An 8,297-nucleotide genomic window follows, 5' to 3' on the forward strand; every position below is an offset into this window, starting at 1 on the left:
CTGCCAGATCAGAAGACTTTAACTCTCTCCTCCTTTTCTGATTTGAGTCCCAAAGCCTGGCATCTTTTGGTCCTCCTGGCCACAATGGATTGAGTATCAGCTCTTCTAACAGGCAGGTGTCTGCTACATTCCAATTTCTAAGAATGTCAGTGAGCCATCGCCCTGATTAAATAAAAGCCTGTTTGGAAGCCAAAAGAGGATGCCAGCTCTTCACTTTGCACATCAGAAAACAGAGATCCAGCATCAAAATCAGGACGAATCATCCTAGGCTAAACCTGCCATCCAAAAGATCAACCACCCCAAATGGCTTCCTACATAAATTAAACCACAGAAAAACAACACATACACACACAGCACCAAATCAGGGCCTTATGCGGTTAGATACCATAGATCTACACATTTTTTAGAATGACGGAGATATCATTCTCAGTGTGCATCAACAGAATGTCTGGGTTTATGGAATGTATTGCCAAGCTTAGGAAAATATCCAGGAAGTCCATCAAAGAGGAAGGTGGTGGGCCCAGGCAGGTATTCACATGCCACATCCTTTCTTCTCCTCTAACAAAATACTCAGTGGTTACTATCAGAGGGAGGACACTCAGCTGGAAGCACGTTGGCTTGGTCTAGCCTGCCTGGCAACTTCTTGAGCACATCCAGATAACAACATTCAGATTGCTTTTGCACTGGGCTTCTAAACCAGAAGTGAGGGAGAAAGGGGTGGGAATGGATTGAGCTGGTGCTGGACAAAAACAGGTTTCTTGCCTGGCACTGTTCTTTGCGTGGCCAGCTGTGCTTTCACAATGACGGGCTTTGTGGCTGTGCAGAGCAGTGATTGGAAACCATCTAGAGCTGGCTTTTCCGTGGAAAAACCTCCACTTCCGCGATGTAAGATCAGATTGCGCTTGCCTGATGGGGAAGAGCTGTGCCTTCCTGCTCAGTTCCTTCCAAATGTAAAGTTAGGCTGTAGCAAGCTGGTGGGTGGATCACATGAATGCTCAGATGACCACTCAAAGAACAACAGTCACCTGTTTTTACATCTTTGCAGCCCTCTGTGTCTCAGACTAATGGGTGTAGTCTAGCAAGCTGACCTAACTGGAGGTGAATAAATCTAGGACAGGGGTTGGGAAACCTTTTTTCTGCCAGGGCTATTTGGATATTTATAACATCATTCGCGGGCCATACAAAATTATCAACTTAAAAATTAGCCGACTAAGCCCCAAGCAGGCAGCTGCTCCAGATGACACCCCCCCCCCAGGGTGGGCAAGCAGGCAGGCATCCAACCGGTGGCGCACTCGGCCACCTGGTGGCACAGGATGATCTGTTGCACCCCCCCGCATGCATTCTGGCCCTGCCCCCTTTAACCCCTCCATTGTCGCCACTTCCGCCCCCAGCCCTCTTGTAGTACAGAGGGAATATATTTCTCCATGGCCTGGGTGGGAAAGGGTTAATACAGTTTCTTGGGCGGTCCTAGCAGCTCCATAGCTAAGGACTCTTCCGCAAGGGGGGAAAAAGGTTCCTTTTCTCGACAAAACACTCACATCCGCCTTGAATAGAGGCTATTCCTGTCCACGGGAGGGGGCAAATCACCAGCCTTAGATCCTTCTGAGCTAGAGATCTGCCAGGACCCACAAAAGCCAGACCAAATGATTTTGCTGGCCTTATATGGCCCCTGGGCCTGACGTTCCCCACCCCTGATCTAGAACGATGAACCCTGGCCTTGCCAAAGATGCATCTGCTCTGCCTCTGACATTAAGGGCATAGCACCTTGCAAAGGGGGCAGGTTTAGCCCAGGTGGCTGCTCTGTAGCACTCAGGAAGAGAGGAATCCAGCCCTCTCCTTCCAGGCAAGGATGCAAAAACAGTTCTGTGACATGGAGTGTCCTAGGAAGAGTTTGTGGGCCAGTTCATAGCAGAGCTTAATAGTACGGGAGACCTAGTGGCAGGGAAGTTGAGATGTAAAGAAAATTTCTAGTCCTCCTGAGTCTTTCTGCTCATCATGGAATAACCAAAAACAGTCCTCACACATCTGAGTTTAGGGAAGGGAAGAAGGCTTCAGTGTGACTTCTAAGACCTTCTGGCTCTCACTTTACTTTGCAGTAGTCCTGAAAGAGGTTACTGGCTAAATGAAGTGTAATTTTGGCAACACTGCCAATCTCAAAGGCTCACTTCCGAGACAGGAAGCTTCAAGCCCAAGCTTGCAACTTGGAACTCCATTGGCAACAGTCCTCTCCAAGCAGCCTTTGCTTTAAGCAGAGATGCAGTCACCTTCTCCCTATGGTGCTATCTATACCCAGCAACACAGCGCTCCCTCATGCAAACCTTTCAGAATTACACAGATTGGGGTGGATCCTGCCCCTATCCTACCACTCCACTGCACAAAGTTGAACCATTTCTTAAAATATTTGTCCCTCTCCTTTCCTTTCAGCTCACGTTTGAAGCCTTCCCCCAATCGAAGGAGACTTCCTTCCTCTTAAGCGGCTTGTCCATTGGAACATGTGCCTCTTAAGTTGGAGAATGGCTGGGTTCACTTAAATTGGAGGATGGCTGGATTCACCCCACCTGACTTCCAACACAGTTTTGGGATGAAATCTGCTTCACTCTCCTGATAGAGGGATCTGTCAGGACTGAGACAGACTGGAGTTGGGAGGTCGTGAATGATCCCTACTGATGCCAAGTTAGAAAAAGGTACCTTAGGTAGGCTGGAGCAAGGTTTAGCTGAGTGGTGGGGTAGGATACAAGCCATCCTGTACAGTACTTCTGATAACCAGATAGGCGGGATGTTCAGGAGGGCCCTGCCCAGGTAACAATCCCCAAAGACAGCAGGGGCTACATGGAGTTCCAGAAGAGAGGAATTCTTACATTCCTGGCAAGAGAGCCTTCCACACTTGCTCCCATCCCTTCTCATTTGGCAGATGCCCACTGCAAAGGAAGGATGAGGGAGCCAGTGTGGTGTAGTGGTTAAGAACGGTGGTTTGGAGCGATGGAGTCTGATCTGGAGAACCGGGTTTGATTCCCCACTCCTCCACATGAGCGGCAGAGGCTAATCTGGTGAACTGGATTTGTTTCCCCACTCCTACACATGAAGCCAGATGGGTGACCTTGGGCTAGTCACTGAGCTCTCTCAGCCCCACCTACCTCACAGGGTGTCTCTTGTGGGGAGGGGGAGGGAAGGTGATTGTACGCTGGTTTATTCTTAAGTGGTAGAGAAAGCCGGCATATACAAAACAACTCTTCTTCTTCTAGAAGAGTCAACAGGAGGGGGGCAGTAAAATGATGTCATTCTGCCCGGTTAAACAAAAACGTGTCTTGCCTCCCATTTTCTGCCACTCAGACCCTGAGCTTTCATAGAAAAGCATGCTGTTGCCTCCACCATTCCCCCCCCACCTATGGTTGCCAACTCCAGGGGTTGAGAAATTCTTGGAGATTTGGGGAGAGGAGAGATTTCAGTGGGGCATCATATCATATATTCCACCTCCAAAACCACCATTTTATCCAGGGGAACTGATCGGTTCTCTGTAGTCTGGACAGCAGTTGTAATTCCATGATTTCCTGGAGGCCGGCAACCCTACGGCCCCACCCCATCCTCTGCTACGGCAAGAGCTGAAGAAAATATTAGGGATGGGAGTTCTAAGGGGACCCCTAGAAAGTGTATACTTACACCACTACCCCCCCTCATTTGGAGACCATTAAGAAGACCCACGCAGACACTCAAGTCCTCAAGCTCAGTCCTATAACATTCTAGTTCTTTTTTCTCTCTTTAACATTCACCATCTCCCCACACAAGGCCAAGTGGCCTAATAAACTAGAAAATGTAGTACAGATTTATTTCTGTCCATGTATTTTTTTTAAAATGTACTTGGCTAGGAAAAATCCCATCATCAAAATAGATGTGTCTTGTGGGAGCCACAGAGGCACCACAACACAATTGACTGACACCATGTTAAAAGTGCCCCCATCCATAGCTACCAACTTGATGCAACGTGGTGTAGTGATTTAAGAGCGGAGAACCGGGTTTGATTCCCCATTCCTCCACATGAGTAGCAGACCCTAATCTGGAGAGCCAGGTTTGATTCACCATTCCTCCACGAGTGGCAGACTCTGATCTGGAGAACCGGGTTTGATTCCCCACTCCTCCACATGAGTGTGTGTGTGTGTGTGTTAAGTGCCGTCAAGTCGCTTCCGACTCATAGCGACCCTATGAATGGAAGTCCTCCAAAATGTCCTTTCTTTGACAGCCTTGCTCAGATCTTGCAAATTGAAGGCTGTGGCTTCCTTTATTGAGTCAATCCATCTCTTGTTAGGTCTTCCTCTTTTGCTGCTGCCCTCAACTTTTCCTATCATGACGGTCTTTTCCAGTGACTCTTGTCGTCTCATGACGTGACCAAAATACGACAGCCTCAGTTTAGTCATTTTAGCTTCTAGGGTCAGTTCAGGCTTGATTTGATCTATAACCCACTGATTGTTTTTTTGGCAGTCCACGGAATCCGCAACACTCTCCTCCAACACCACATTTCAAAGGAATCTATTTTCTTCCTATCAGCTTTCTTCATTGTCCAGCTTTCACACCCATACATAGTAATAGGGAATATGATGGCATGAATTAATCTAGTCTTGGTGGCCAGAGTCACATCCTTACACTTCAAAATCTTTTCTAGCTCCTTCATGGCTGCCCTTCCCAGTCTCAATCTCCTTCTAATTTCTTGGCTGCAGTCTCCCTTTTGGTTGATGGTGGAACCAAGAAAGTCTTGAACAATTTCAATTCCCTGATTGTCAACCTTAAAGTTGTGTAATTCTCCTGTAGTCATTACTTTTGTTTTCTTGATGTTCAGCTGCAGTTCTGCTTTGGCACTTTCTCTTTTAACTTTCAGCAGTAGTTGTTTCAAATCTTCACTATTTTCTGCCAATAATGTAGTGTCATCGGCATATCTCAAATTATTAATGTTCCTCCCTCCAATTTTCACTCCTTCATCTAAATCTAATCCTGCTTTCCTAATTGAGTGGCAGACTCTAATCTGGAGAACCGGGTTTGATTCCCCATTCCTCCACATGAGCGGCAGACTCTAATCTAGAGAACCAGGTTCGATTCCCCACTCGTCCACATGAGTAGCAGACTCTAATCTGGTGAACCGGATTGCTTTCCCCACTCCTCCACGTAAAGCCTTCTGGGTGACCTTGGGTCAGTCACTGTTCTCTCAGCTCCACCAACCTCCCAAGGTGTCTGTTGGGGGGAAGAGGAAGGGTTTGTGATTGTAAGCTGTTTTGAGACTCCTTAAAGCAAAGTAGGGTATAAATCCCAACTCTTCTTCTGTTTCCAGAGACCCCATGAGTTTACTAGTGGCTGCTGGCAAAACAGAGTGACTCTCTTTCTCTTTTCCCCATCATGACATACATGGGAACATCCCAAAAGAAACTGGTCACTGTTGGGAACAATATTGGACTCAGTGAGGCCTTTGGTATCTTTCAGCAGGATTGCTCTCATGCCTCCACACCACACAAAGGCCCCCGCCCTAGCATCACCAGCTGCACATTTGTAGTTCTTTAATTGCAGTCTTGACGTGATTTTCCGCAAGCCCTCATCACTGTATATCAGGGACACGAGAACAGCCCCCTGTTCTCACCTCTTCAGAAGAGGTCACGTCTCAACTGACAGCAGCCCAAACGAGAAGGCTGCCTCCAACTGGCCCAGCCCATCCTGTTTCTGCACGTGGTTCCCCGAATTGGAATTCTGCTGGGCTGCTCCTCCTCCCTTCTCCAATTTTAGAATCGAACAGTAATGACTGCTATTTCCTCTCCTTGATTGCACTTGTTTAAACTGCTGCGCTGCAGAGCTCATTAACAAAAAATAAAATAAAATGCTGAAATATTTAGAAATTCAAACCACAATTTAACAGTTGGGAATCTTGTGCAAAGCTACAGGAATAGAAACGTAGGAAAAATTCGCTGTAAAGCACTTTTGGGCATGAATTCTATCTTGCAGAGGAAGCATCCATAGGAGTGAAAGTCATGAACTGTAATGGAAGAAATGAAGATGCAGCTGCCGGTCTAGATGCAGGTGTGTATCTAGGACTCCCCTGGGCTCCCTGGGAATTGTATATAAAATGCCAGCAGTTACCCCAGACTACAGAGGAGGGTTGGTTCATGCTACTGAGCAGTGAGCTTCTGAGGAGCAATTTGGAGCACACCCTAACCACTTTAGAATTCAAAGGGAGAGAGCACAGAATGCTACTATACCATGGAGGTTGTTTCCTCTTCTCCGTTTGCAGGAAACGGTGGGCTACTCCACATACTGTTCCTCGGGTGCTTGAATCTACTATATGCTAGTAGCTATCAGGTTTGCACAGCAGGACTGTACACAAAACTGGACATTTAATTTGTGTCATAGCAATAGGTTTTTATCTGACCTGCCAGCTATAACAATATTTCAGGATGACTCGGCCAAAAAAAAAAGGGGAAAAAAGGAAAAAACCTTTTCATTTAATAGCCAAGACAAGTAGATTATATATAAAGAGGCCATCTCTTTGGGGCAGCCAGAAAAATCTGAGACGATTTTGTGAACCTGAGTGAATGTGCTGTTGCAGACACTCTGATTTAAAACTACACAGCGTGACAGCTTTGTCAATAATTGGCTTTTCTGTTCTGTATTTAGCATCTTCAGTTATGCTGCCAATCTATATTTAATACTGTGTGCCAAAATTTCTGCCTTGTTAGGCTATATTTTAAAACAAAAATAGATCGATTGAACCATTAAAAAAAAATCCTTGACCACCAGATCTTTTCAACTCCCAGTTGTTATTCTATGTTCCTAGCAATGTCCAGTGGCCACACTAGTACGTTACAATGCATTCGTTATTCCACATCCCTCCTGAACAAACCTGCACATTTCTGTTATACAAGTCACACCTAGGGTTGCCAATCTCCAGGTACTAGCTTGAGATCTCCTGCTATTACAACTGATCTCCAGCCGATAGAGATCAGTTCACCTGGAGAAAATGGCTGCTTTGGCCACTGGACTCTATGTCCCTCCCCTCCCAAAACCCTGCCCTCCTCAGGCTCCGCCCCCAAAACCTCCCACCAGTGGCAAAGAGGGACCAGCTGGGTGACCTTGGGCTAGTCACATCCTCTTAGCCTCACCTACTTCACAGGGTGTCTGTTGAGGGGAGGGGAAAGAGATTGTAAGCCGGTTTGATTCCTCCTTAAGTGGTAGAGAAAGTCGGCATATAAAAACCAACTCTTCTTCTAGTCACACCATACTTTCCTCCAGACTGATTTCCGGGAAGCTATGCCTCCCACCTGAAGTGGCCCATTGATTTGAAATGAAATTGAGAACAAAAAATTGTAAGAGCCCAACACTTTGAGGGACTATTATACACGTGCACTTCACTGGATCCCAAGTGGCAGATGCCTGCTGCTTATAGCCCAAGTAGCAGAAGAGTGGTTCCTCAAAGTAACAGACTTCCTCGGGAGGTGGTGGGCTCTCCTCCTTTGGAGGTTTTTAAGCAGAGGCTGGATGGCCATCTGACAGCAATGCTGATTCTGTGAACTTAGGCAGATCATGAGAGGGAGGGCAGGAAGGGTTGTGTCAGTGTTTGGATCTTGTGGCCCTTTCTTACATGCCCAGAGAAATGCTGATAGCCACTTTAAGGTCAGGAAGTAATTTTCCTCCAGGCCAGATTGGCCAGGGATTCTGGAGTGGGGTTTTTGTTTTTGTTTTGCCTCTTCTGGGTATGGAGTGGGGGGTAGTTGTGAATTTCCTGCATTGTGCAGGGAGATGGACAAGGTGATCCTGGAGGTTCCTTACAGTTCTATGATTCTATACTCTATTTGCTCACAGAAGCAGAACTGAAATGGAGGCCAATCTACATCTTCCTTACTTTAATGGCTGGCTTGTGTTGGCTAAATGTGATCAGATGCAGCAAGAAGGGAAATAGTTCAGAAGGATCAAATGAACAAGCTACACTAACCACAGAACAGTTGCATGGGGCACGAATCATTCACCTCTGGCCACCTTCATCTGAAGCCCACCTGTATTCGTTCCAGCAAGGCAGAGATTCCATAAACCTCAAAAAAGGTTGCCATCAGTGGGCTGTGACTTGAGCCCTTTCCACCACCACAAAAGGCCCAATGAGCACTTTCCACCACCACAAAAGGCCCAAAGCAAAACTGAAGCTGCATGGCTACAAGAGGCCTTTAGAGGGCAGCAAACCTATATGACTAAACTGAGGCTATCGTATTTTGGTCACGTCATGAGACGACAAGAGTCACTGGAAAAGACCGTCATGATAGGAAAAGTTGAGGGCA

This window comes from Euleptes europaea, chromosome 3, assembly GCF_029931775.1.
Source record: "Euleptes europaea isolate rEulEur1 chromosome 3, rEulEur1.hap1, whole genome shotgun sequence".
Taxonomy (NCBI): Eukaryota; Metazoa; Chordata; class Lepidosauria; order Squamata; family Sphaerodactylidae; genus Euleptes; species Euleptes europaea.